The sequence below is a fragment of the Canis aureus genome, chromosome 24 (genome assembly GCF_053574225.1).
Source record: "Canis aureus isolate CA01 chromosome 24, VMU_Caureus_v.1.0, whole genome shotgun sequence".
Classification (NCBI taxonomy): Eukaryota; Metazoa; Chordata; class Mammalia; order Carnivora; family Canidae; genus Canis; species Canis aureus.
Genome location: NC_135634.1, coordinates 10,794,949 through 10,821,527, shown reverse-complemented (window position 1 = coordinate 10,821,527; position 26,579 = coordinate 10,794,949). Strand labels below are relative to the sequence as shown.

The following is a 26,579-nucleotide window of genomic DNA, read 5'->3' as shown; positions in this document are numbered from 1 at the left end:
ATGTAAGAATAGATCCTTTTTTTCTAGCGATGAAAATAGATTTCTGTGGTCTGAACCCCCAGCTGAGTGCTTCTGCGGGGAAATCCACATTCCTCCCTCAGCCCAAATGCAGGTTAATCTTGAAGCTGCTCAGCCAAAGAGCCAGGGGCTAGAGTCCGGGGTTTCTTGGATGTTCAGAGGATGGCCCCAGCCCCTTTCCAGAGGTCAAGGTCAGTCACTGCCTTTGGCAGAGAGCCGTAGCTCTGCTACCACACCAGCTGCTTGCAAAGCCCCCCTCTGCTGCTGCAGCCTCTTTCCGTGGCTCTTTTAGAAATCTTGCCGGGGAATTCAGGTTCAGGATCCCTCAAAGGCCCCAGGTAGAGAACATCAGAAGTTAGGATTTTATGGGGTCTCCATTCATAAGACACAGGGCCACTTCCATGTGGGTGCCTGACTCCTCACATGAAAAGAAACAAAGGAAGCTGCCAAACATGTGTCTCCTTGACTCATGAAACTCATCAGAGGATCACGGGGCTCTGCCGCCCGCCAGGTCTGTACACACAAAGAAGGAAAGGAGAGGGTTGTTCTGAGCCTCTGGGGCGAGCAGGGCCTTTGATAAATAGACACATTCTTCAGGCCTGGGAACCCTTTGCAGTGCAAATGGGAAGTGTGCAGCGCACAGCAGCCACATGGCAGGAACAGAGGTGGCCTTGTGCACCCCCACGGGTGGTGAGGAAGGTCCCCTACAAGGTTTCTCAGGCCACCACACTCCCTGGGCAGGGCTGTGGGACTCAACTGTTTCCCTAGCTTTGGTTCCTCCCAACCCCCCTCGCCCCAATATATTTTGCAGAACCTAGAAGGGCTTCACTCCATTATTTCTGGGGTCTCTAGGCTCACTTGAGCCCTCTGGGTGGCCTGCAGCCCCCTCAACCTTCTCTGCTTAGGCTCCCTTCCTGTGGTTTCTGAGGCTATTCTCCTCAGGCTCTAACCTAGTGTCAAGGGCACATGCCCTGGCTGCAGGTATGCAGGACACTGACCCTCATTAACCTGGGAAGCTACATTCCCACTGATGCATCGAAGCTGCAGCATGCCCTGAGCCAACTGCCTGGACGGGTCCCTCACACTCCCCTTTACTTGCCTAGCTTGTTGGCTAATTTAGGCCCTTCCACCCTTCACCTGCCTCCCTCCCAAGGCTCCGACTTGGCCCTAAGGTGTGTCAGGGTGGGGCCAAGTGGAAGTGTGGCCTGTGGATCCCGTAACAGCATACACTCTTCCTCCCTGGGATGCTGGGGAGCACCCGAAGATGCTCCTGGCATAGGGTAATATCCTAGCTTCAATGCTGCTTAATCTTAGATTGGACCCAGTATTAGTAAACAGTAAACTCAACCCCAAGTAACTGTAAAACCACTGTCAAAGCAACAGTGACTTAAATCAGAGAGATATTTGTGTCTCCTACATTCTCACAGAGGCGGGAGTTGGTGAGTCTCTGGCAGTTATAGGGGCCACAAGGGACCCAGGCTACAGGCTACCCAGGCCCGTCTTGCAGCTCCGCTCTGTGTGATCAGTTCCCAAGGTCTCGTTGGGTGTCTGTGTCCCTGAGGGGTCTATATTAGGGCAGAAAGGGCACAGCCCCTCTTTCTAAGGGCCCTTCCTGGAAATTGTAGCCACCATTCCAGCTTACATTCCTTATGACCACATATAGCTGAAAGGAAAGTTGGAATATGTAGTCTTTCTTTCAAGTGGACTCTGGCCAACAACAACAACAAAAAAGGGATAAGTTCTAAAAGGAGAGGAGAAAGAATAGAAGACTGCCACAGGTCTCTACTCCTCATATACATGTGTCCTAACACCCCAGAGAAAAGTGTAAGACCTTAAATGCATACCTGCTTTGGGAATCTTTAGTTATCATGGGGGTTCCTTCACAGTCTTATTTTGATGAAAACCCTTGCCACTTCCCCTCTTGCCCCCAACCAGGCTGTGTCTCTCCAAGTGTGGTCTGTAATCCACGTGCCTCAGAACACCTTGACCTGCTGGTTAAAAATGTAAATTCTTGAGGGGCACCCGGGTGGCTCAGTTGGCTAAGCATCTGACTCTTGATTTACACTCAGGTTGTGATCTCATGGGTCGTGGGATTGAGTGACATGTCAGGCTCCCCACTCAGCAGGGAGTCTGCTTGAGATTCTTTCCCTCTCCCTTTTCCCCTTCCCCTGTGTGCCCACGCATGCGCGCTCTCTCTCTCTTTAAAATAAATAAATCTTTTTTTTTTTTTTAATGCAGATTCCTGAACACAATACCAGACTCCTTGGATTTGAATCTCTGAGGATGAGCCCTAGGAACCTGCAATTTGCACACACTTTCTAGGTCATTCTTATGCACACTAAAATTTCATGTCCACTATTTAGTGTATCTCACAGAAATTAGAAGAAATCTTACTACTGACCATAGAATATACCAGAACTAACACTAATTAGCAAGATGAGAGAAGGGGTCTAAGAGATGATTGGTTGTGATAACCAGTCATGCTTCTTACAAAACATCTGATCTACCTAGAGGAAATGGCCCAAGACCTTCAAAGGCTGGCTTGCTATCCTCTGGTCACCAAGTAAAAATCAGTAGTCATTGGCGGGAAAAAAGTCTTTTCCACAGTGGTGAGGCCACGGAAGAGAAGTAAGGGGAACAACATCACAGAAGCACTAACCACCTCCATGGGACCCTCTGAGAAATGAAAAAGAGGTAGAAAAATGAAGAAAAATGAAAATCCAAGCACCAAGATGTTAATGGGACTGAGGTTTAGGAAACAAAGACTTGATATCCAGGTAAGTGGATTCCCAATGGGGACAGAGCTACCATTTGTTGTGGAGCCTGGGGGGAGCATTTTTAGTGGTCACAATGACAGGGGTTTGTTACTGGTATTTAGACATCAGTGATGTTGGGCATCCTGAAATGTGAGAGACAATCTTATGCAGTGAAGAGTTTTCTTGAGTCCCTCGGCATCCTGATGTTTGTAATTTTCTGAACTTATAACTAACTTTTACATAATTTGCCAAAACATACATGAAAAATTTTTGAACTGTTTAAGTACTCAGTTAACCCTCAGACAATGAGGGTTAGGGGTACATCCCTCTGTGCAGTCAAAAATCTGTGTGTTACATTTTGAATCCCCCAAAACTTAACTACTGATAGCCTACTGTTGACCGAAAGCCTTAAATAGCATACACAGTTGACTAATAAATAGTTTGTAGGGCAGCCTGGGTGGCTCAGCGGTTTAGCGCCGCCTTCAGCCCAGGGTGTGATCCTGGAGACCAGGGATCGAGTCCCACATCAGGCTCCCTGCATGGAGCCTGCTTCTTCTCTGCCTCTCTCTCTGCGTCTCTCGTGAATAAATAAAATATTTAATATATGTATATATGTATATATAGTTTTATGTTATATGTATTATATATGCTATATTCTTACAATAAAGTAAACTGGAGAAAAAATGTTACTAAGAAAGTCATAAGGAAGAAAAAATATATTTACAGTACTTATTACATTATTTACTGTATTTATGAAAAAATTCTGTATATATGTAAACCCACGCAGTTCAAACCCAGGTTGTCCAAGAGTCACCTGTGGGCTGAAATTTTCAGAAATGAAATCATCAATAAGTTTTTTCCAGAACTCTACCAAGGGTCGGTCATAATTTTAGAAATACATGCCAATCCCAGCAGCTCCATTCATAGTATCTGACTTGCCACTGGAGAAAGTCAATCTGCGTCTGCTGTCACATTCACAGGATTTTATGTAGATGTTCCAGCTTGTGAGTCCCTTGTTAGGTCTCCTAGGGGAGACATGACTGAACATTTACATCTTTTTTAAGTATAATCTTTTGTTATAAATTACTTGCCTTTTAGTTTTTCTTCAGAGTTATATTGGATTTTTTTTTAATTCTGTGAATTTAATTTCAGGAGAATAAAAGAAAGTTACCAAATATTTGTCCTAAAAGGGGCTGCAGGGGGTGATGGGAAGACCCTGGCCTACGCTGACCGGGGCATGTCCTCAGTGCTAGTGAGGGCTTCCCGTCTCTGTGGGCTTCCTGCAGGGCTCCATCTCGTCCCATTTACAGGGACTTGTGCCAACCAGCTGGCTGCTTTCAGTTGACTGTAGGCTTTTGGCACAAATCCAACTCTTGAAACTTCCCCCAGTAGCCTAGACTATGTGGTTTCCCTTGTTGTGGACACAGACTCTCTCAGGAGGGTCCTTGACAATTTGACACAGTCATTTTGTTACCAGGGACATCCTGTCACACTTGCTTTATTCTTGTTTTGGCCCAAAGACATTTCGCTATGGACAGAAACCATCAAGTTTTCAAGTATTTTTATTATCAAGTAACACATGAGGCAGACCTTCTGGACCCATGCCCGGGCCACACTGATTCTCACTGCATGCAAATCCCCCCACCCTCCTGGACACAGGGTGCTTCAGGCTCTGGGGTGGCTAAAGGTCAGGAACATCTGCTGTGCCAATTTATTGTAATAAAAATATCTATTTTTACACATTCTTGTGGGTCTTCCTGTATAGACTAGCCACTCCAAATGACCTAATTAAAATGCCTTTCTTGGAATTCCATTTCACCCCAAACCCAGAGGAAACAGGGATAAGAAATGGAGCACATTGATAAGGACCATCTTGGCCGACCCCAGATGAGCAGAACGTGCCCGGAAGTCTCGACAGAGGCTCTTCTGGCCTGTCTCTGACTCTTCCTTTGCCTTTGGAGGATGGTGAAGACCAAGGGGTGCTGGATGAGACGCGGCAGCTCAGTGGTTCCTTCTGGGCTGCATGTTGGAATTGCCTACAAAAGTACGGATTCCTGGGTCCCACTATAAAGATTCTGATTCCATTGGTCTGTGGTGCAACGTGAGCACTCGTGTTCTTTAAACCTCCCTAGGTGATTTGGGAGCACAGGCTCGGTCAGGACCCTCTGCCACAGCTGCGCTCGCCAGCTCTTTCCAGCAAGCCTTTATTCGGGCATCTCCCATTTCTTCTAGCTCCGGGGAGAAGGCTCGGGTGATTAATTGCCAAGCAAAACCATTCATTACCCCTTAATAAGATGAATTTGTGTCCCCAACAATAAGTCATCCTGTCTCTGCCCTTCCTTCTTCTGCTCCTGAAAAATCTCCATGTGTCCTCCCTTTATTTTCTCCAAACTGATATTCTGCTAAGTCCCCATTTTTTGAAAGGCATCCTGGCCATCACAAGGTGAATGGGGTGGGTTGTGGGGAGGGCGAGAGAGGGAGTGCTGTTGGGGAAAAAAACTAATGGTCACAACATCAAATTTAACCCGAGGGGATTTTTGCAGAACTGAAGGCCACTGGTCCAGGTCCTGACTCTGGGCAGGTTAGCCAGCCCTCCAGGGCCAGGAACAGAGGGTACACATTTGTGTTTGTAACGTCCGGGGAAGGCACTGCTTCAACCCTTAAGAAATTGCCATTTTTGATGGGGCAACTCAAGTGCCTTTTCTTTAGGATATACATCAGATCACCCAGCTATAGACTAAAGTCTTCCCCCTTTGTTTTGTGTTCATTGTCAATTAAAAACCATTATAGCACCTGTTATGGAGTGGATTATGTCCCCTTCCAAAATAGATATGTTCAAGTCCTAATCCTCTACTTCTGAATGTGACCTTATTGGGAAATAGGATCATTACAAATGTAATTAGTTCAATTAAGATATGGTCACAGGAGTAATCTGATATGACTGTGTCCTTATTAAGAATATGGCCATGGGATTTGGCATCCAGCAGCCCTGGGTTCCACTCCCTCTTACGACTGGCTATGTGACTTGGGTAAATAATTAAACAGCTCTAAGGCTCAGTTTTCTCATCTGTATTATGGGGATACTAATACCCTATTTCATAGAGCTGTTATGAAACTTGAAACAGATCACATCTAAGAAGTACTTATCTAGGGCCCAGCACCTTCGAGCACCTGCAAAGCACAGGAGCAAGCAACAGAGGGGGCCTTCAGCGGGGAATCAGGTGTGCCGACACTTACCTGTGCAGATGCATTCTGGCTGAGGCCCAGGCTCTGTGTGGCAGGCTGTCTGTCTGGATAATGGAAGGCAGAGGCCAGGCCAAGTCCCTGCCTCCATGGGACGTTGTCAGGGTGAAAGAGATGATGTGTGGGAGCCCTTGGAGTGAGCCACCACGTTAGCATCAAATTGCCATCATTATCTTTCCAACTATTCATCACTGATGGTTTCAGAGTTTCAGTAAGATGTTTGCAGCGCGATGCACGGTGCTGTGTGCTGGGCCTCAGTTCATACCCCAGGCATCTGGCTGTCACGCAGCAACAGGAAACCCATTCACTTGGGTCTTACTGCTTAATTATTGCAAATTGGCATGGCTTCAGGTACCTTGAGAGCCCTTGGACATGCACCATACGTTCTGGGCAGGAAGGCTCTCCTGGCACGGGATTGCTGCCTGTCACTCCTGCAGCTCCGTTCTGCTAAGTGGTGGATCCTCTCCAAACTCTCCGGTCCAAATGCACAGGAAGCAAAACCCTGCCACTCAAAGGTGCCAGTGCCACACTCACCCGGGACCAGCTCTTCAGCCACAAGCCCAGTGCTTGTCACTGGTGGCAATTTCCAGCCTGGCAGTGGAAAGACTCGAGGGGGTGGAGAGCCCCGCAGTGGTTTCGTGTTTCACCTATCAGTGGGACTCATACAAAATATGTAGAACCCAGCAGCCCTTAACTCCCCAGACCCGTGTGAAGAGCTATGTCACTGCCTCTCTCAGTTGTCCCTTGACTGTAGTAGGTACAAAGCAAAGAAAAGCTTGACCAGAACCTACATTGCCCATTCATTCATTCATTCATTCGATCAGTCAACCTGTATTTGCTGAGCTCTGGTAAAACAGAAGTGATCAAGAACAGGAGGCTTCTAGAAGCTTGGTCAGGAAACAGCAAGCTCTTGGATGAAGAGTCCACCCCCAAGGTCAGCCTGTGCACAAAGAGGAGCCTTTGCTGGAGCATCCTCGGGAGGTGCAGCAGGGAGCAGCTCTGACAGCAGCCTCTTCACAACACTTGTTTCGACAAATATTTATCAAGCCTCTGTGATGGGCTGGGCACCATTCGGGAGAGCTTGAGCCTCAGTGACAAATTTTAAAGAGCTCAGCCCTCACCAAACTTATATTGAAACCCCAGGAAATCTGCAATCTGCAACCTGAATATCTTCTGATCCTTCTTGACCAGGGAATATTCTAGTGAGCCTGGGGTTCTGTGAGACCCAACTTCTTTTGCCTCACAAATTGGCTGTGGGACAAACCGCTCCATCTTCCTGGTTCCTGCAGACACTGCTTCCCTCATCTACCAGCAGCATGGGGTTGGTCAGAGGTGGAAGAAGGAAGTGTCAAAAGCTGTAGTGAAACTACCCGGGTGAGGGAGACGAGTGGTGGTGGGGAGGGTTATTTTCAAATACCTGATGCCAAAGAGTCTTGGCCCCAATTCTCTCATAAGGAGCTAGGAAGATATCTTGGCTTCTCAAACTCCCAACATAGCAAAAAAGGCAAACACGATAGGCTCTTTCCTTCATAGAGCCTGATCACTTAAGCCAAAGCCCACAGATCACCTTCAGCTCTTTCTCCTGAAGAGCTACTGTCTAGTGTGGATGAAGCAGGCCGATGGCAAAGGAGGACCAGCATGGGCTTGTGGCAAAAAACACCCTAGTCCTGGAGAGACTGGAGGAAATGCTGATGGCCTGACACCAGGGCCACTAACAAGGTCCTCCCTGGGAAGGCGACATGACAGTGGCAGGCAGAGACCCAGGAAGATGGGGACAGGGCCCCATCAGGAGACCTTGCTGGCCTGTCCAGGTTGGCGTTGCCCATCCCAGTGCTGAGAATGGGGGCACATTCTGGAGGCCATGATCTCTGGGTATGACCAAAGGAATTTCTGTTCTCTTCCCCAGGAATAGAAATGAAATAGTAGGCAAAATGAAATTTCAGGTAAATCAGGAATCACAGATGAACAATCTAGTTCAAAGTGTCTTCACCTTGGCACTCTGGACATTTCGGGCCAGATAATTAATTTCATGCTGTGGGGAGCTACTCTGCACATTGTGGACTGTTTAGCAGCATCCCTGGCCTCTACCCCCTACACGACGGTAGCCCACCCCAGCTTTGGCAACTGAAATGTCTCTAGAGAATGCCAAGCATCCCATGGGGGGCAAAATCACTCCTGGCTGAGAACTGCAGATCCAGCTGCGTCCTGGAGCAATCTTCCCCCACGTCCACTTGGCCAACTCATAGGTCAGCCACCTCTTCCCGCCTTGCAAAGAACTTTCTGGGTTTTAGCACAGCAGCTCACACTTTACCTCAGGCTCTGACAAACGGGGACAGTTGGCCAGTGTGCCTGCTCCTCCCCTTTCTCCCAGAGGGGGCCTGCCCTGCTCAAGCCACAGATGCTGCAGCCTATACCACCTCTCCCCAGTCCCCCAGTTCTGCTCTTCATTCCGTTCCCTTTGTTCCAGAGCACTTCCCACCCTCTAGCCCACCACATAACAATAGTGTGTTGTTCATTGCCTGTCCCTCCCCTTGTGTCCTCCCCACCACCATGACCATAAGCTATTTCAGGGTGAGATCTTTGCTTTTTTTACTGGTATGGCCCAAGTGCCTGTAACAGTGCCTGGCACATGGTAGATGCTCAGTAAATATTGTTGCCCGAGGATCAGAAATCTAAAAACTTTAGGAGCATCTGTGACCTCTGCAATTTCTCCTCTGCTAGTCATTTTCACTTTCTTTGCATGGTGAATGGCAGTACTTGGCAAGAAAACCTTTCATATGAACAGGGCCTGGGGTTATGTGCTTGGAGACAGCCAAGACTATGTTTCTCTGCTGGAGGGAACGAGAGGAGGGTAGGGAGCCTTCATTGGAGAGGCCAAGGGCCCCATTGCCCCTGCCAGAGCCCACCTCCCTGCATCCCGGGCAGGATTCAAATTCTAAAGCCTAGCAGCATGCCTGGCACATAGCAGAATCTCAACAAATATTTCCTAACTTGAGCGTTTACACAGAGATACAGCGTCATGGCTAAGAGTTTGAGCTTTGGGGTCAGGCAGTATTGGGTTCCAATCCTGACATTGCCACAGGATCTTGGTCACATCCCTCCCCCTCTCCAGGCCCGCATGTCCCTATCTGTTAGATCAAGATAAAAATGATACCTTGTGAGTATCACTGCTTCGCTGTCATGAAGATTATGAATGTAAGTCCCTCAGCCTAGGGCCTGGTACAAAATACTCTGTAAATGGAAGCTGATCTGGGATTTCTTCCCAGGAGAGTAACAAGAGGTATTGAATTTTTGTACCTGCTTCCACATAGCAAATCACCTAACTTAGCGGCTGCAAAACAGCAGTGATCATTTATTTCCAGCTGTCACAGTTTCTGTGGGTGAGAAACTCAGGAGTGACTTGGCTCTGGGGTCTGGCTGTCGCATGAGGTCACAGTCAGATACTGGTCAGGGATGTGGTCTTCTTAGAAGCCTCCCCTCAGACTGGAGGCTCCTGTTCCAAGGTGGTTCAGCTGTGGCTGATGAGCTGGTGCTGGCTGTTAGTGAGACTTCAGTTCTCAGTGTGGAACTTGCCACCTGGCTCCCCGAGCAGCCACAAGACACATTGGTGGCTCTCCTCAGAGTGACTAATCCAAGAGAACAAGGTGGAAGCCTCAACACCCTTTAGGCCTAGCCTTGGAAGTCACATATCATCAGCTCTGCCAGGCTGTTGGTCTCACAGAGCAGCCCGGGCTCAGTGTGGAGAGACTCCATACAAGGTGCGAATACCAGGTGGCGAGGATCATTGGAGGCCATCTTGGAGGCTGGCTCCCACAGATACCACATGATATTTTATCTCAAAATTGGGAGTTGCTTCATCCACACCTTGATGATCATGTTGCATTTCTACCTCTACTTGCTTATCTGCAAAAATGAAGTCCGTTGCTGAGCACCATGTAATGAGTTGATTTAAGTGCCTGTTTCTAGGGTAGTTTGCTTAAGTGTAAAGACTTCGGCTTCTTCTTCATGATGCCTCAACAAATGTTAGATGAATAGACTGAAAGAATAAGTGTTGTCTGGAAAGGAAAGTTTTCCAGTTTCTACTTTGTCTCTGAGTTCTCATGAGCTGAAGCCCAGGCAGATTCAGAACCTCAAGAGTCGACACACAGCTCAACACAGGGCAGAAGTCTGGAGCTGGGTGGCCATGGATGCACCCCACCCTGAAGGTGTCTGCAGCCAACCAGGAAGGGGCCACCAAGGCACAGTGAGACCTCTGCACCCATCCTGCCCTAATCACCCCCATTGCCAAGCCTGCTTAGACAAGGACAGCATGATGATAAGTCATATCTTTCCTTTTTCATTATTAGGATTAAATCCATGTATTAGGATGGTGGATGATTTTTACTTTTCTTTTTGGGCTTTGCTGTATTTTTCAGATTTACCACAATGAACATACATTTGTTTAGAAATGAGGGAAAAGGGGAAAAATATAAACCTTACTCAGTTTGTAATTGTCACTGTGGCTGGTCCAAACGGGTCCTATTCTTCTGGAGGATGGGCTGAGGACACACAGAGGTGCACCTGACGGTCACCTCCCTCCCAGTTCCTCCCAGTTTGTTGAGGGACTCGGTGAGTCACTTGTGAAATGGGATGTAAACTTCTGGAGTTTTATATGGAGTTGTTTATAAGGATTAATGAGACATCCTGGACAGATGGTTGAGATCTAGGGAGGGGAAAAAAGTCACTGAAAGGCCAGATGGCCAATGACGAAGAGGCAGAGAATGAGCCTGTTATCAGGATACCACTGACCGACCCCCAAAACTGAGTTGATACCTGTATTGCCTGAATAATTATGCCCGTTTTCTTTAATGGATTATGCCAGAGGGCACCTGACTTTGAGGCTTGTATTTAATTATTATGATCACTATTACTGTAATTAGTAATATCTGATGGATTCTGGACTTCACTCTTTGCTACTGTGTAACACCAAAGTTCCCGGCAGCTAGCTGGTAGAGGATAGAAATTCTAATTTTCCATGAGAGATCATTGTCAAATGCATCAATGCCATTGAAATCCTGAGATTCACCAGGCCTGACTGCAATAAACATTTTTCCCCCATTTCTTTTCCTGTTCCCTCTCCAGAAACAGCTTCTCAGTGCAAATTGTCATGACAACCTGAAGAGAGGACACACTGCCGCAAGCCGCACAGGGGGACAGAGAGTCCATGCGTCATGATGAAAGGGAGCTGGCTAGTCTGCCTCCACTTTGCCGAGAGCTCAGCAATATAAAACCACAGTGCATTTTGAAGGTCACACTTGGTCTTATAAATGGAAAGCGGGTTTAGGGGCTTCGCCGTGCAGATGCTTCTCGGCCTGCAGCGAGGTCTGGAGGATGAACAGACTGTATGGCTCAGAGTCTGCGTGGGGCTGTTATTACCTGCCAGCTCCCCCCAACCCGCCCAGTGGGTTGATGGTTTAATTGTGCTTGACCACTGAGGTAAGCTTTGTGCAAAGAGATAGGGAAGCAGCTCCCCTTTGATTGTTCCTACCCAGAGCCATTGGAGAAAGCAGGTTGTTTACCACAGAAGAGCTGTGAAGAGCTCCTCCGAAAGCCTTGTGGGCTATTTTTGGGTAGCGAATTTCTGCATGGCATGGAACAGAGAGTGCCAGCCCAGAGCAAGGAGATGGAGCACCAGCCCCAAATCTTCTCTCTCCAATTGTTTGGGCAATCCACTTGACCTCTAGAATTCTCTGTCACTGTCTGTAAAAGAAGTCAGAAGGCCCGTTAGATGCTCTCCAGAGGTCCCTGGGATCCGTAGATTCCTGATCCCAGTGAACTGGCTCACACAGTGGAAAGAACAGGGCCTCTGTTGTCAGGACGACCCGGGGCTGAATCTCAGATTGCCACCCACACCCCTGTGGGACCTTAAGCAGATTAGTTACAGAAACTTCTCTCAAATGCAAATCTCCTCACAATCCCAGTTTCCGAGGCTATGAACCTGATGGTCACTTTCCCTCGCTGCACCCCCACCCCACCCCAAATCCATCAGCAGGTGCCCCTGGCTCTTCCCCAAACATCCTTCCAGTCTGCCCACTTCCCTGAGTCTCCCCCATTGCCACTGTGGGCCAGGCATGTGCATCCCTGCCTGGAGGTCCACACCAGCCCCCCAGCCTGCCCTCTCTTCTCCATATAACAGAGTGAGTCTTGAAAGCGCACAGCTCCCGCTCGTCTGCTTCAGTGGGCAGGACTGTGTTTACCACTCAGCAGGCACTGTTCTAATGCTTTACCAACTTTAACTCATACAATCCCCACAAGCAACTCTGTGAGGTAAGATAGCTACACCAGAGACATATAGACAAATGTGGAGATACCATACTATCCCTATTGTACAGAGGAAATTGAGGTCAAGAGAGATTAAGGTTCATGCCCCAAATCACAGAGGAGGAAGGGACAAAGCCTGGATTTGGACCTAGGCAGTCTGACCCCGATTCCACACACTTAGCCCCATGCTGGATCATTCCAGATCCTACACCCACTCCTGCAAGATCCTCACTCATCTCAGCTCTCCTGCACCCCCTTGTCCACATGTTCCGCTCACCCAGGCCTTCTGAAAACAGGCTGAGCACATGCTGACCCCAGGGCCTTTGTGCATGCTGTCCCTCTGCCCCAGTTCTCCTCCCACCCACTTCCTGGCTGAGTTCTCTCCCTCTCCTTCCTCTGTCTGAACACTACCTCCTCTTAGAGGACCTGGCCACTTGGTGTAGGGAAAGGCCCAGCTGTAAGGAGAGGGTCTTGTCAGTTGCCTGATGTGATCTGCTTCCCCCTGGTTAGTCTGTGAGATCCATGAGCATGTGCTCATGTCTGTTTCCTTCATCACAATTCACACTGGCACAGTGGGATGCCAGCACATGGTGTGGTGGGATGGACAGAAGATGGATAGGCATCTATGCAGCCACAGTAGGAGTTCAGTATGCAGGCCAGATGAGAGCTCAATGACCCACGTCTACCCCAGGGTGGTGGTGCCTGTTAGCCTGGAGAGTGCATGGGTGCTAGCAAGCCATGAGGACCACCCGGCATAAAGCAGCAGTCAGGAAAAGAACAGGAAGCAGACTTGGGCACTCCTGGCCAGGTGGTGACTGGCCAGACCTGGGGAGTGAGGGAGGCTGGAGTGTCCCAGATGATGCCCTCGTTTCAAGCTTGTTCACTGGATAAAAATGAAGAGAGGACACGCTCCTGCTCCACAAAGGGTAATGTCTGGGTAAAGGAAGCACGGTACCAGGCTACTGATAATAAGTATCATTAAAGATCAAAAAAGGGAACGGGGACAAAATTATTGGAACTTGTAAGAGGCTGAGATTGTTTCTGCTTGGGGTGACCAGAGCAGTGCCATGCATGAGCTGGCTGCGTGAGCAGGTACCAAAACAGTGAGTGAAGGACAAATGAAAATTGTCTCTCCTTCCTAAAAACAATTAGATTTTTCTTAACACAGTTTGACTGCAGGAATCCCAAAGCTAAAATAGTGACATCTGGCTGAGAGTTGCTGGTGAGTTCAGGGGATCACCCCCAAGGGTGAAGTGAAGAACTGCAGGGGGAGGGGCTCAGGGGTAGAAAGAGCAAACATGAGTCTGGGAATGATGTGGGCCACCCTGCCCGGAGTATAGAGGCTTGCTTTGGAGCCCACCACCTTCTCCCCATGAAAGGCAAGGAACATTCTGGATAGGAGCTTGTAGGCACTTTGCCATGAGGGCCAGTAGTTCAGAGAAAGGGAACTTCCTAGACTTTCATCCTAGCCCACAGGTAAAATGGGCTAAAACTAGCAGGTCCATACATCCCCAGGGGGCCTCATCATCACCCATCTTGTCTGTATGGAGGACCATCCATTCCATGCTCTGGGCTCAGTGTCAACACACACTGTCTAGTTGATAATACTATCTCTATGGTGCAAGAGAAACCCTCCAGCCTAGCCTCCGGAAACCCCACGTGTGGCTCTACAGAACCCCCAGTACCTTGGACATGTAGCTATCCTCTCTGGGATGAGTTTTCATCTTTTAAGCATGAAGGTTAGATTAGAATGGCACTCTTTAAAGAGTTTGTTGTTGTTGTTGTTGTTGTTGTTATTGCTGTTGTTTAATGATGGGAGCCCTTATTTAAATTAAAAAATAAAAGAACAAATATTTTAAAAGCATAAATCTTAAGTGAACTTTGATATCAAGAGCAGATAACAGTGAAACACCTCTGCTAAAATAAGGATAGGCCGGCCTGAGCTCACCTACTGACTCACTCACCCCCAACCTCCCACACCCCCACTGAGCCAAAGAATGAACAGGGCTCCAAAGAGCCCCACTGAAACCTCTGCCCAAGATGCTCACTAGGAACATCCTGTAGCTCCAGGTGATTTCCTTTTTTTTTTTTTCCCCTGGTGACTTCCCTTGAGCAGAGTTCTTAGGGCTCTAGGTTTCCCTTGGACTCTCTGGAGACATGTCTTCAAAGCTCACACAGCAAGATGTCTGAGGTAGGGCAAGACTGGAGACTTCTGGGAGACGTCCATGGTCCCTACAGGGCTAGTAATGCCACCTTCACAACCATGCAGTCCTCCCGGAGGCCACAGAACCCAGGCCATGTACAGGCAACTGTCACCAAGCATTAACAGTTGTAGAGGAGTTGATACTTTAGAGCCCCAACCAAATGGTGTGAGAAGTCGTCCCTGCAGATGCAGGGCACTCTGAGCTGCTTGAATCCGGAGCCTGCATGAAGGGCCTGATAAATCAGTGTTTGCTTTGGCAAATCTTAAGCCAGGCACCGATGCTAAAATCATAGACTGAGTATCCACCTTGAGCCACTCACCAGCAAACATTCATGAATATGAACACCGCGGGGGAAGGGGTACTACTTTGAGGTTCGAAGTCCAGCGTAGACAGTCGGATAGATTTAGGTCCAATCCCCCAGCCTGTTTTCTCATCTGTAAAATGGAAAAAATAATAAAGACATTCTAGGGCTGTTGTTTGGAATAAATGAGAGAGCATCTGCTCCCGTTACCATTATTATTAATATCACTTGGCCCTATTTCCAAGTAGCTGTCCCCCTGCGGAGGCATCACACACACAGAGCGTGCAGAGCTACAGAAACACTGCAACAGCACCCCTGCCATTTCTTAAACTGGATCCTATATCCATCTGTCTGTTTTAAATACTAAGTATTCTGAATATAAAATTAGAGAGATAATCTAGGGTTCTAGATGATATTATCTACCTGCCTCCAGAAAGGGTTTACTTTTGTTTTCAGTAGGCCAGGGGCTGATTATCTTACTCTAGCCTGGATGAGCTGATTCAAAGCCTATTTCGGTCTTTGGGAAGGTCGGTCCATTTCTGAATCACCCTTATGTCTGGGGGCTAACACCTCAATTGCCCCAACCAAAAGCCTAACGTGTTTACTGGGCCCCCCTCCACCTTGGCAGGCTCTAAATGCAGTGTTTTCCCAGCCTTGCGGGACTCCCTAAAAATTCCACTTGGTTTCTCAGCCTCTCCACTGGCACTTAGAAATTGAAAAAAGTCTCATAGGGTAAGGAAAAGGAAAGCTTCTCTCTCCAAATTCCCTTCTCTCCTTGATTTTGGCTCTTCAAGTCTTAGCTGCGTTGGTAGCTCTCTGATACCTTCAACAGAGTTTTTGAAAATATTCTATCCAGTTTTTCTAGCTGTTCTCAAGGTGGGGGTTGATCCACCCTATTGGAAGTAGAAGTCTCTATTTTATTTTAATGTTCATTTAGGTACTCTTAAAAACTGTCCTGTTTTCCTACACTTCATTAATCTAAAGGCCTTGCTGGGATGGCTGTGGGTAGTGGGGATCCATGCTTTCTGTGCCAATCTCGGATGGAATTTCTAAAGGGGCAGAAAGGTAGAATGTGAGGAGAGTGTTTGATCAGGGAGTCAGACAGCACTTTGTCATAAGCCAAAGGGGAAAGGTCACAGAAGTCTTGCTTTCTGGAGATTTCCTCAGCAGCTGAATTCTGAAGACATTTTTCCTCAGCAAGTCCACAAGCTAGTTGGATTAATGATAACTTTTCTTTCAAATAATACAGTTTAGAAACAAGGGAAGAGAGCCACCTCCTGGTAAGAAATATGGTGGTGCGTTAGAGACTTCGGGAGATTTGTGGAGGAACCCTGTGTGTCCCAGGGAAGCAAGGGTCTGAGAAGGTGCTCAAACTGAAGGGACTCATGTCCTTGCCTCCGCCTGAACTTCAGTGAGTACGGCTCCCATCTTAACCATTCGACACACTGGGTTTCCAAGAAAGGTTTCCACCACGTAGAACCTGAGGAAGGGTTCCACCATCAAACCACTCACAGAGTTCAACAGCCTCATCTTACTGATAAACCTAGTTCCCAGGAGACAACTTTCCTAGGGTCTTACAAACCCAACTGTTCTGACCCCATCCAGGCCTTTCTACCACCCCATACTCTGTCATTTTGAGATTGAGTTTCCAAAAGTTCTTTGCTTGAGAAAAATGTTTCTTTGAAGGGCACTGCCCTGTGCTCTTTTTGTGGAGCTTTAGGGGCTTTTCTCACAAACTCCATCCAGAGGACGAGAGGTGAATATGGTTGTTGGCATCTTCCTGATAGGAACCCAAAGGCAACAAAGCTAATTGGAGGTACAGTGATGCTCAGCCTTGGGCAGACCTGGGAGACTGTGCTTGTCCTAGGTCTCCTGACTCACTGTGTGACACGGACACCTCCCTGGTCCCAGCTTACTCCTTCAGAAAATGAGAAAATGAAGGCTAAGGTTCTTTGCACTTTCTTATGGGAGGCTCTTCACAGAGTCTCCCAACACCCCTGCATCACCCTGACTGAAACCACCATGTGATCCTTCCTTCTCTTGGGAAGCCAAGTCCAGATAATTGTTCCATTCCAAGAGAAGAGCTTCATTTCTGCCACAAGGAAGAATAGATCACATCAGAGCTATAGGTCGACTTGTGTTCCCGCCCCCCCGCAATTCATATATTCCAGTCCTAATTCTCAATACCTGTGAATGTGACTGCATATGGAGATAGGGACTTCACAGAGGTTGATCAAGATAATGAGAGCACTAGGGTGGGTCCTAGTCTAATACGACTGGTGCCCTTCTAAGAAGAGGACAGCCATCTACAAGCCAAGGAAAGAGGACTCAGGGGAAACCAGACCTGCTCACACCCTGATCTTGAACTTCTTGCCTCCAGAACTGTGAGGAAATAAATGTTTATTGTTCAAGCACCCAGTCAAGGGTACTTTGCCCTGGCAGATGAATGCAGTTGGCAAATGCCCCTGCTTAATGACCTCACCTCCTCACATTTGCTCTTTTGACAATGTCTCTGTCAATGCATTAGAAATTCCTCCCTTAGAATAAGTAACATAAATAAAGTTATGATGAGATTATAAGAGCCTCATAATTTCTGCCCTGGGAAAAGGGTCACAGCAACTCACACATGTTCTTGCCAGGAGCGGCACTGGCTGTCCTTGCAAAGGACCAGGCTGAGACGTGCCAGCAAATCCTCTGGGATCAGTGCCAGCTCAAGAGTTCAGGACTGCTAGGATCATTGAAGAATTCCACTCTTGGCAGAGAGCTGGAACCATGCAGGTATGATATGGGTAGAACCTGGCATTGCATTTAGTAGGAAAAAATGGAATGTGAAACCCGTAACTGGTCCCAGCTGTGTGGTCCCCTACAATCCCCAGCTCACTGGAGTAAAATAAACCCAAGTACCATGTGTTACAAGAAGGCCAAGCTGGCCACATCTGTCACACCCTAAGACACACCTGACTGGCTTTACTGACTCAGGACTAGATGGATGGAGGTTTTATCATAATTGAGGAAAAGAATAAAACAAAGGCTCTCAGGCAGAGATATGTATAAAAAAAAAATTGAGTTTTCTGTTTAGCCAAGAAATTGTCAATTCGGGATCAATCAGCAATGACCACACAATGACTGGCATGACTGGTCCCCCACTCCCTGTCAGCACACAAAGGTCATACATCCTCCTGAGTTCAAAGGTCAGGGAAAGAGCATGAGCTGCAGAGCCAAGCCTGGGTTCAGGTCCTGGCTCTTTGACCAAAAACTATGTAACTCAGTCTCTCTGATCCTCAGCTTTTCGATCTGCAGAATGGAGATAGTGATACCATTCTCACACCTGTGAAGAGTGAAATAATGCTGGTGAGTGTCGAGTGCTCAGAATGCAGGTAGCCCATGATTTCTCAGCATTACAGAGTCAGCACCTTCCACTTGTCCCATCACTGAAACTGCAATGTGGCATGCACAGAGGCACTTGCTCAGCACTCCTGATGGGTTAAAAATGTGATTAGGTTTTTAAGAGTCTGAAAGGAGCTCAGAAGAGAGGCTATTTTCCCTTGACTCACAAAGACCAGAGGGCAGGTTTCACACAGGATGTCAAAATGCCTAGGGCCCTCTCCAGAGGTGAGGTGTGCAGTTTTAATGAGGCTTACTGGGAGCCCCTACCATGCCAAAGCCCCGCTGGTGACTGCCCTAGAAGCTGAAGTCCACTGGCAAAGAAACCTAAAGGAGGAGGCTTTGGTCAGTGAGCAAGATTTACTGAGATCATATTCAAGAATACCTACAATCCCAAGTCCCTAATTAAACAGGAAGGGAAGGTCAGCCCAGGGAGAGATACTCTTCTTTTAAAAAGAACTCATTCCTTCTCTATTCTAATTAAGCAACAAAAAGAGTTTGTCCTTAGGTGCGTTGGTGGTCTTTATATCATAGCCCAAGATAAGGGCTGTTGAGAAGCTCATATCCTATAATTGATCTCCCACTGTTGTCAGGGCTAAAACCAGACAAAACCCAACATGCCTCAATATGAGCCACGAGAGACAGCTCTTGCATGACATGATCTGAGAAAGCCCCACAGGCTATCCTGCCCTCTCATACCTCTTCCACATTTGTGTTGGACACAGTCCCCAAGAGACCTGTGTCAGAATATACACCGACCACCAGAGAGAGATGTTGGCCCATGATCACTGATTTCCGCCCCTGCCCTGCCAGCCCACCTTAATGAGAAGAGAGCTCTACCAGAAGAGAACGGCAGAGACACTATTCAATAGAGGTAGGAAAGTCCAGGAAAGATGCTAGAAAATGAGGTCACCAGGTTTTGATGGGATGCTTTGGACATAGCCCCAGTCTCCCCCTGGGAGCACACTGTGTGCTACACCCCAGTGCATGCCCAAACGACCCATTGGGTAATGACACAATAACAGTACTGTGTGGCTATACAGCCCTATGGAGGCTTCCTCGTTCCTATAGTCTTTTGACTTCTTCAACATGCAAACTTCTCCCAGAACTCCCCAGTCTTGCCTTTGCTCTTCTTTCAATGGCAGTTCACTGGGGACACTAATAAAGGCAGACGTAACAGCTTTTACATGTTTTTACTCCCCAAGAACTATCTAGAAGGATGACTATTAATTTTTAAATTATCTTAGAATGATATCCACCTTTATGCTTAATTGCAAGACTTGAATTTTTAAACTCTGGAGCAATAATGAGTCGTGAATTTTCTATTTCACCACGTGGTGATGGGGAAAGTTATAATATCCACAGTCCATGAAGCCCCTGTGGTCCCAAGCACCATGCCTGGTACCCGGACAACAGATTTTAGACTCATCTATTTTGTCTTGGGCTTTACGGTTCAGGGGAGGAAGTGGAAGTTAAGTATAAGAAGAATGAAACGTATATCAAAGAGAAAATTGTGAGGTGGCAAATGGAAAATGCAAGTGGTGGGCTTGATAGGACACTGACATGTGCCCTCCAGAACCTAGAGCTAGGGAAATCTGATTGCTGAGGTAAGCTACACAAACCTACACAGGATGGGCCAGGATATAGGGAAAGTCTCCTTAAAGAGAGAGAAGGGCTCCTGAGGCAGGGAAACTTGATTATAGTCCGAGAGAAGGTATTCATATCTAAGGAATGAATGTGTCAATCTGGAGTGCAGACAGGTTCCCTGAGGAAGCCCTGGAAAAATAAGAATCAGAGAGACAGGGTAACCACAAAGGCCATGTTCCCCCAAAAGCAGGGTGCCTGCACCCCAGTGCATGCCCAAACGACCCATTGGGTAATGACACAAAAAATAGAACTTCTATTTATATCTTGTTTATCCTTTCAAATTTCTACATATGGGTAAGCTTTATCAGGTGCAAATCTATTAGTCCAGCAGAATATGATTTATAAATAATCAAGTAGATTTATTTGGTATTCATGCTCAAATGCTTTTTCTGGTGAAGCACATGTGAAATTACAGTGGTCTGGAGACCCTTGGAATATCATTATTGGGGTGAAGTGTGTCCTGTATTGAAGTCCTAACCCCCAGTACCACAGAATGTAACTGTACTTGGAGATAGGGCCTGAAAGAGGCAGTTAGGATAAAATAAAGTCATATGGATAGATTCTAATCCAGTATAACCGGTGTCCCTGTAAGAAGAGGAAATGACGCAGAGGGATGACAGTATGAGGACACAGAGAGAGGCCACTGAGGAACTCAACCCTGCCAACATCCTGATTTTGGACTTTGCAGCCTCCAGAACTGTGAGTAAATAAATTTCTGCTGTGTAAGCCTCCCAACCTGTGGAACTTTATTGCAGTAGCCCTACATTCATACAATGGCCCCCTCATACTGAAATCTCTCCGCTTTGAATAAAATCCTCCCCTTCTCATGATCCTGTGGGTTCTCAGACTCCTAGCCTCACTATTTCTAGTCTAACTCACGGTGGAGTCCTTGGCAAGCAGCAAAGACTGTATCAGAAAATTCATCTCCCCACCCTGATCCCAAACGACCCCTGTCCAGCCTTCTGCTTGTCCCTGTCTTCTCATACACCTGGCTCTGGGGAAGCCCCTACCGGGAGCAAGGCTGGGGCAGTGATTTGTCCAATCCCACTAAATAAGCTAGCAATGAAGTCAAGAACTGTGTCAAGGGCAGCCCGGGTGGCTCAGCGGTTTAGCGCTGGCCTTCAGTCCAGGGTGTGATCCTGGAGACCCGGGATCAAGTCCCACATCAGGCTCCCTGCATGGAGCCTGCTTCTCCCTCTGCCTGTGTCTCTGCCCCTCTCTCTCTCTCTCTCTCTCTCTCTCTCTCTCTCATGAATAAATACATAAAATCTTTAAAAAAAAAAAAAAAAGAACTGTGTCAAAAATCCATCCCTAATCACTCAATCTATAACCTTAGCAAGTGTCTCCAGTGTCTGCCAGTGACTTTAAACCTTTCCACCCAGGGGCAACAGGCTGACTCAGTCAGTAGGGTGTGTGACTCTTGATCTCAGGGTTGTGAGCTTGAGCCCTGCATCAAGTGTGGGGATCACTTAAAAGCAGAATGTAAAAAAAAAAAAAAAAAAAATTCAACCAACTCCGTCTCTCCTAGAAAAGTGTCCATTACTAGCCTGAGAACCACCAAGATTTAATTGAAATTGTCAGTTGCCAGTGTGGAATGTCTTTCTTTTACCTGAGACATCAGCTGGAGTTAATTTATGCTGCTACTGTAGCCCGAATTTGAGAATTGCTTGGTTGTCACACCATCAAAAACTTGCAAGTGAGGGGCACCTGGGTGGCTTAGTGGTTGAGCTCTGCCTTTGGCTTCGGTCGTGATCCCAGGGTCCTGGGATCCAGTCCCACATTGGGTTCCCCACATGGAGACTGCTTCTCCCCCTGCCTGTGTCTGCCTCTCTCTGTGTCTCTCATGAATGAATACATAAAATCTTTAAAAAAAAAAAAAAAAAAACTTGCAAGTGGGACAAAATTTCTACTCCAAGTCAAGGTCACAGGTTTCAAAAATAAACCATTTAGAAGAAGCTGTGAGCCTGGCCCTGCTGCATAAACCTGCTTCTCAAAGTGTCATTGGCCATATGCATCCATACAGTATTCATCTGTGGTTGACACAACGCTCATTAAAATATTTGGCAAAAATGAAGCATGAGATATTTTGATTCGAAAGGTGATTTCTTTTATTTTTTAATATTTTATAAATTTATTCATGAGAGATACAGAGAAACAGGCAGAGTCATAAGCAGAGGGAGAAAGAGGTTCCCTTCGGAGAGCCTGATGTGAGTCTAGATCCCAGGACCCCAGGATCATGCCCTGAGCTGCAGGCAGACAGACACTCAACCACTAAGCCATCCACGTGCCCCATCAAATGGTGTTTTCTGTACAAAATGCACAAACTCAGAGAATACGAAATTCTTCCTGGGAGGGGCAGCGGACACCCCTGTGAAGACTGCACACTGGCTGGGTGTGAGTGTGACCTGAGGCCAGATATTTAAATCTGTTGGCCTCAGTGGCCTCATCAACAAAATGGGGCTTTACAAGCTTCCTCACAATGATTGGTATAAGATTACGTTTGGTACTTAAAGCTCTAGAATAGTCAAGAAATCACTTCAGAAAGAAACTCAAAGTAGCCTGAGAGAGACACCTGGGTGGCTCAATGATTGAGCATCTGCCTTTGGCCCAGGTCATGATCCCTGGATGAGTCCTCATTGGGCTCCCCGCAGGGAGCCTGCTTCTCCCTCTGCCTATGTCTCTGCCTCTCTCTGTATTAAATAAATAAATAGATAGATAGATAGATATAGATAGATAGATAGATAGATAGATAGATAGATAGATAGATAGATAGATAGATAGATACAAATAAATCTATCTTTTAAAAAATAAAATAAAATAAAATAAAACATGCCTGTTTTAAAAAATAAGTTGCCCAACATATCAGTGTGAACATATTATCTCTGTATCTGCCCCCCCACCTCCGCCCCCCCCCCCCCCCCGTGACAAAGTGAGCTGCAAAGGAATGATGGAAGGCTACCATAGCTGCTGATTTTTCTCTGAGATGGGACAAGTGGGTGTTTTTCTTTTTTTTTTCCCATCACAGAACTTCTTTTTTTTTTCAGAGGAAAGAACGGGGATGATTTCAGCAAATAATAACCCAAATGTCTGAATAAAATTTGCAGAAACAATTGATTTTCTTCCCAAGGACTGGAAGTGGCGCGGGCAGTTGAGCAATAAAGGAGCAGCGGCAATTTTCTGCTCCATTTCTACAACAGCAACAAAAACACGATGGCAGGAAACAACGCCAAGTGACAATCTTCATTTCCTTCCTTGGGGATAGAAAAACACATCTGTTTATTAAGTCTTTAAAAATTGTAACCACAGATTGCAGCAACAAGACGCTACACAGAAGAGCGGGTTGGGTGAGCCAAGCGTGTGGGGCAACCGGATGGGAAGGTGGCTCCTGTGTGCAAGAACAGTGGGCCAGTCCCCGGGAAGGCGGGAAGGCCGAAGCCGACAGGGACCAAGAGCTTTCATTTACACTGGAAATGCTGACCTGCAGTGTGTTTTCCTCGGCAGACAGACAAGCTCCCTAGAAAGGGAAGATTAACCCAAGTGTGGAACATGAACTGTCTCTAGCAAACCATGTGCATTTCCTGCCTGGGGAGAGCGCTGAGTGACAGATGGCCATTGACCTTGGATGGGAAGGACTTGAGGGAGTCTGTCCTGGTTCCTCCTGCACTTTCTGCTTCTCCCCATCTTGTCCTAGCATGCAGTGAAGTCTCATTTGTCCTACGTCCGTGAGCAAGGGCTGCTCCACTTGAATTCATTTTACCAAAAACTGAGGCTTGCCTATTGAAATTTCACACATTTATTTATGTCAAGTTTCACAGAGTTTGTTGTTTCTTGTTTTTATGTGTGTGTGTAGAAATTTTTTTGAAATTAATGTCAGACTTCCCTGCCTTCTCGGTGTATCCTGAACTTCAGTGAGCACATCCAGAGCACAGAGCTGTCACACAGTGGGCACTGAGCAGCATCCCAGGCTTACTGCTTCATTAATTTATTTCCTTTTATAAATCAAGGTCATCAGTGTGAGCACTGCCGATGGGGGAGGCTTCTGCTTAGGCAGACAAGGTAGGAGATGAGGTTGGAGAGATATAAAGGGCTGTGTTTCTGAGTGGGTCCAACCTCTAGCCACCCCCCTTTCACCATTAGGCTATTAATGGTCATTTTGTGGTTCTCTTCTCTATACTGCCTTGCTCACCCAGGCCTGATGCCCTCCCTGAACAACAGACTGCTTCACAAAATGGCCTACCAGAAGGTCCACAAGGATATAGGTGACTCAAATAAGCACTTGCAGACACAGCACCTGCTCGAATCCCCCAAACCTCTTCCTCCCACTCTTCCCCATCTCAGTAAGGGAGATGCCATCCTCCCAGTGGCTACAGCTCCCAAACACGGAGTCCTCCTTGACAAATTTCTTTCCTCCCTCCCCACCGCCAGACCACAGCAAATCCTGTAAGCTCCACCTTCAAAAGAAGCTGACCACTCCTCACCTCCTCCAATGCTGTTTCCTCACTCCAGGCCACCACATCCTCTCTCCTAGATTCCTGCAAAGCTTGCTCCCTGGCCTCCTGGGGTCTTGTCTCTCTATTCTCAACACACAAGCCAGAGGAATCCTTTCAGGGATGTCACTCCTCAGAGTCAGACTCCTTCCAGGGGCCTGTGAGAGATGCCTTGTCTCTGTGTACTCCCTGCCCTCATTCACTTAGCTCCACCTACAACCCTGGCCCCTTGCTGTTCCTTGCGCAAGCCAGACACCTTCCTGCCTCAGGGCCTTTGCATCTGCTATCCCTTCTGTCCAGATGCTCTTCACTAAGATAGGTGCATGCTGGGGTCCTTGGGTTGGAGCAGTCAATTGAGTGCCCAACTCTTGGTTCTGGCTCAGGTCGTGATCTCAGGGTCGTGAGACTGAGAGCTCCATGCTCAGTGCGGGATCTGGTTGGGACTCTCCCTCCCTCTCCCTCTGCCTCTCCCCCACACTACCTCCCCAGTTCTCTCTCTCAAATAAATAAATAAATCTTAGAAAAAAAAAAAGATACACACATGCTTCTCTCAGCCTTAGATCCTTACTTAAATATTACTTTCTAGAAGACCACTTCTCTCTCTCTCCTTCCTCTGCCTTATTTCAACATTTATCACCATCCAATATAAGATATAGTTTGCTTGTGTATCTTATTTGTTGAATGTTTCCACCAACTAGAATGTAAACTCCATGAGAACAGGGATTTTTTTTCTCTCTCTTATTCACTTTCACTACTATATTCTTAACCCCTAAAACAGTACCTGGCACATAGCCGGTCATCAATAAATATTTGTTAGGTGAAGAATTTTTTTTTTAACTAGTTATTGAACCTACTTCTAGAAATACGGGTAGTAATGAGGAGTATGAAAGCATCCATTTTAAAGACAAATGAATGAAGATTCAAAAACTGCTCTACCCCACCCCTTTTAGCCATGTGACCTCAGACAAGGTATTGAGCTTCTCTAAATGTAGTTTTATCATCTTTAAAATAGATATGGTGATGTACAAAACGTACATCCTCCACGTAAAGTATGGAGCACAGAACCTGGCAAACCATGCCCCTTCAAAACATAAGAGCTGCTCTGGGTGTTTCCCCCACTGCTACTACTATCATGTGGCTCATTGATCATGAAACTCCCATCTCCTCTCCCCTGACCATCTTCCCCAAACCCCAGTGACTTCTACGCACTAGGGCCAGAGTCATCTCCCAAAACAGAAATCTGATTGGTAATAAGGACTTCCAAAAATCTCCTCCTCCAAAAAAATAACAAAACTGACAATAAATTGTCAAACCCAACTTTGTCAGAGCTCTGGAATTAACCAAAGGCCTGCAGTAATCTGCAAAGCTTTTATTCGGTCTAAGTGACTAACTCTTGGTAAGAACAGTGAGGTTTCTGGTATTTTAACTTGCCCTGTTCCAATCTGCCCGTCTCCAGCTCCATGGTTGCCTTGAAAACCAAACATAGTAAAGCCAGTCGCCTGGCAGCCACCAGACAGATGAAAATAGGGTGGGAGCTCCTTCAAGCCTCATTCCCGGGGAACTGCATTATCTGGCCACCCTGCTAGTTCCCTGGAAGACCCCACTGACAAGATCACCTTTATTTGAATTGACTTGAGCTCACTCCACGCACAAAGCCTTTTCTCCAGGGTATTTATACCACCCCCACCCCCAAATTAGAGGCAATTGTTTCACTTTGTGGCGGGTGCTCTGTGGCTGCTTGAGGCAGCGAATAACAGTTGGGGCAAACAAGAAGCTAACCAGCAAGTTTAAAAGGAAAAGCTGAGGAATGAATCTCCATCGGGGCTTTAAAAGTTTTGGCATACTCCTGGGAGTCTGGATGGCCACGTGCATGTGTCTGTTCAGAAAAGACCTGAGGAGGCCCTAGGCTCTCACCCCTGGCCGACCTAGAGGCTCTGCGCAACCAGCGAGTGAAAGCTAAGGCACAGGTGGCAGCTCTCCAGCTGAGTATTGAGGATGGGCCCCACCGAGTGCAGAGAGCCTCTTGGCAAGGACTAGGAGATTTGTGGGTCACAGGAATTTAAGGAAATCTCTGTGCATCCATTAACTGACCCCTGAGCCAACTGAGCAGAGGGTTCAATGGCTAAACATCACAAAAATTACAGACTTTACAGAATTCGTTCGGAAAGAGTATTAAAACAACAAACCCTGGAGACAGAGGTCCAGAATCTGATTTCCACTGTCACCACACTATATTTCA

At 47.1% G+C, this 26,579-nt stretch overlaps 2 long non-coding RNA genes across 4 annotated transcripts; both read left to right on the top strand.

Annotated features, from left to right (window-relative positions):
- Window positions 1-40: 40 nt before the first annotated feature.
- On the top strand, window positions 41-17,582 carry LOC144295764 (uncharacterized). Of its 3 annotated transcripts, none has more exons than XR_013362861.1 (4): window positions 41-209; window positions 2,257-2,795; window positions 11,139-11,492; window positions 17,462-17,582. It is a non-coding gene; the product is annotated as an uncharacterized LOC144295764 (long non-coding RNA). The 3 variants fall into 3 exon arrangements; XR_013362862.1 differs by lacking the exon at window positions 17,462-17,582 and adding an exon at window positions 4,605-4,818 and having other exon boundaries at window positions 11,139-14,333; XR_013362860.1 differs by lacking the exon at window positions 17,462-17,582 and having other exon boundaries at window positions 11,139-14,326.
- A 444-nt stretch (window positions 17,583-18,026) lies between these two features.
- On the top strand, window positions 18,027-24,902 carry LOC144296438 (uncharacterized). The gene is made up of 3 exons (XR_013363557.1): window positions 18,027-18,173; window positions 20,446-20,552; window positions 22,898-24,902. It is a non-coding gene; the product is annotated as an uncharacterized LOC144296438 (long non-coding RNA).
- Window positions 24,903-26,579: the final 1,677 nt, after the last annotated feature.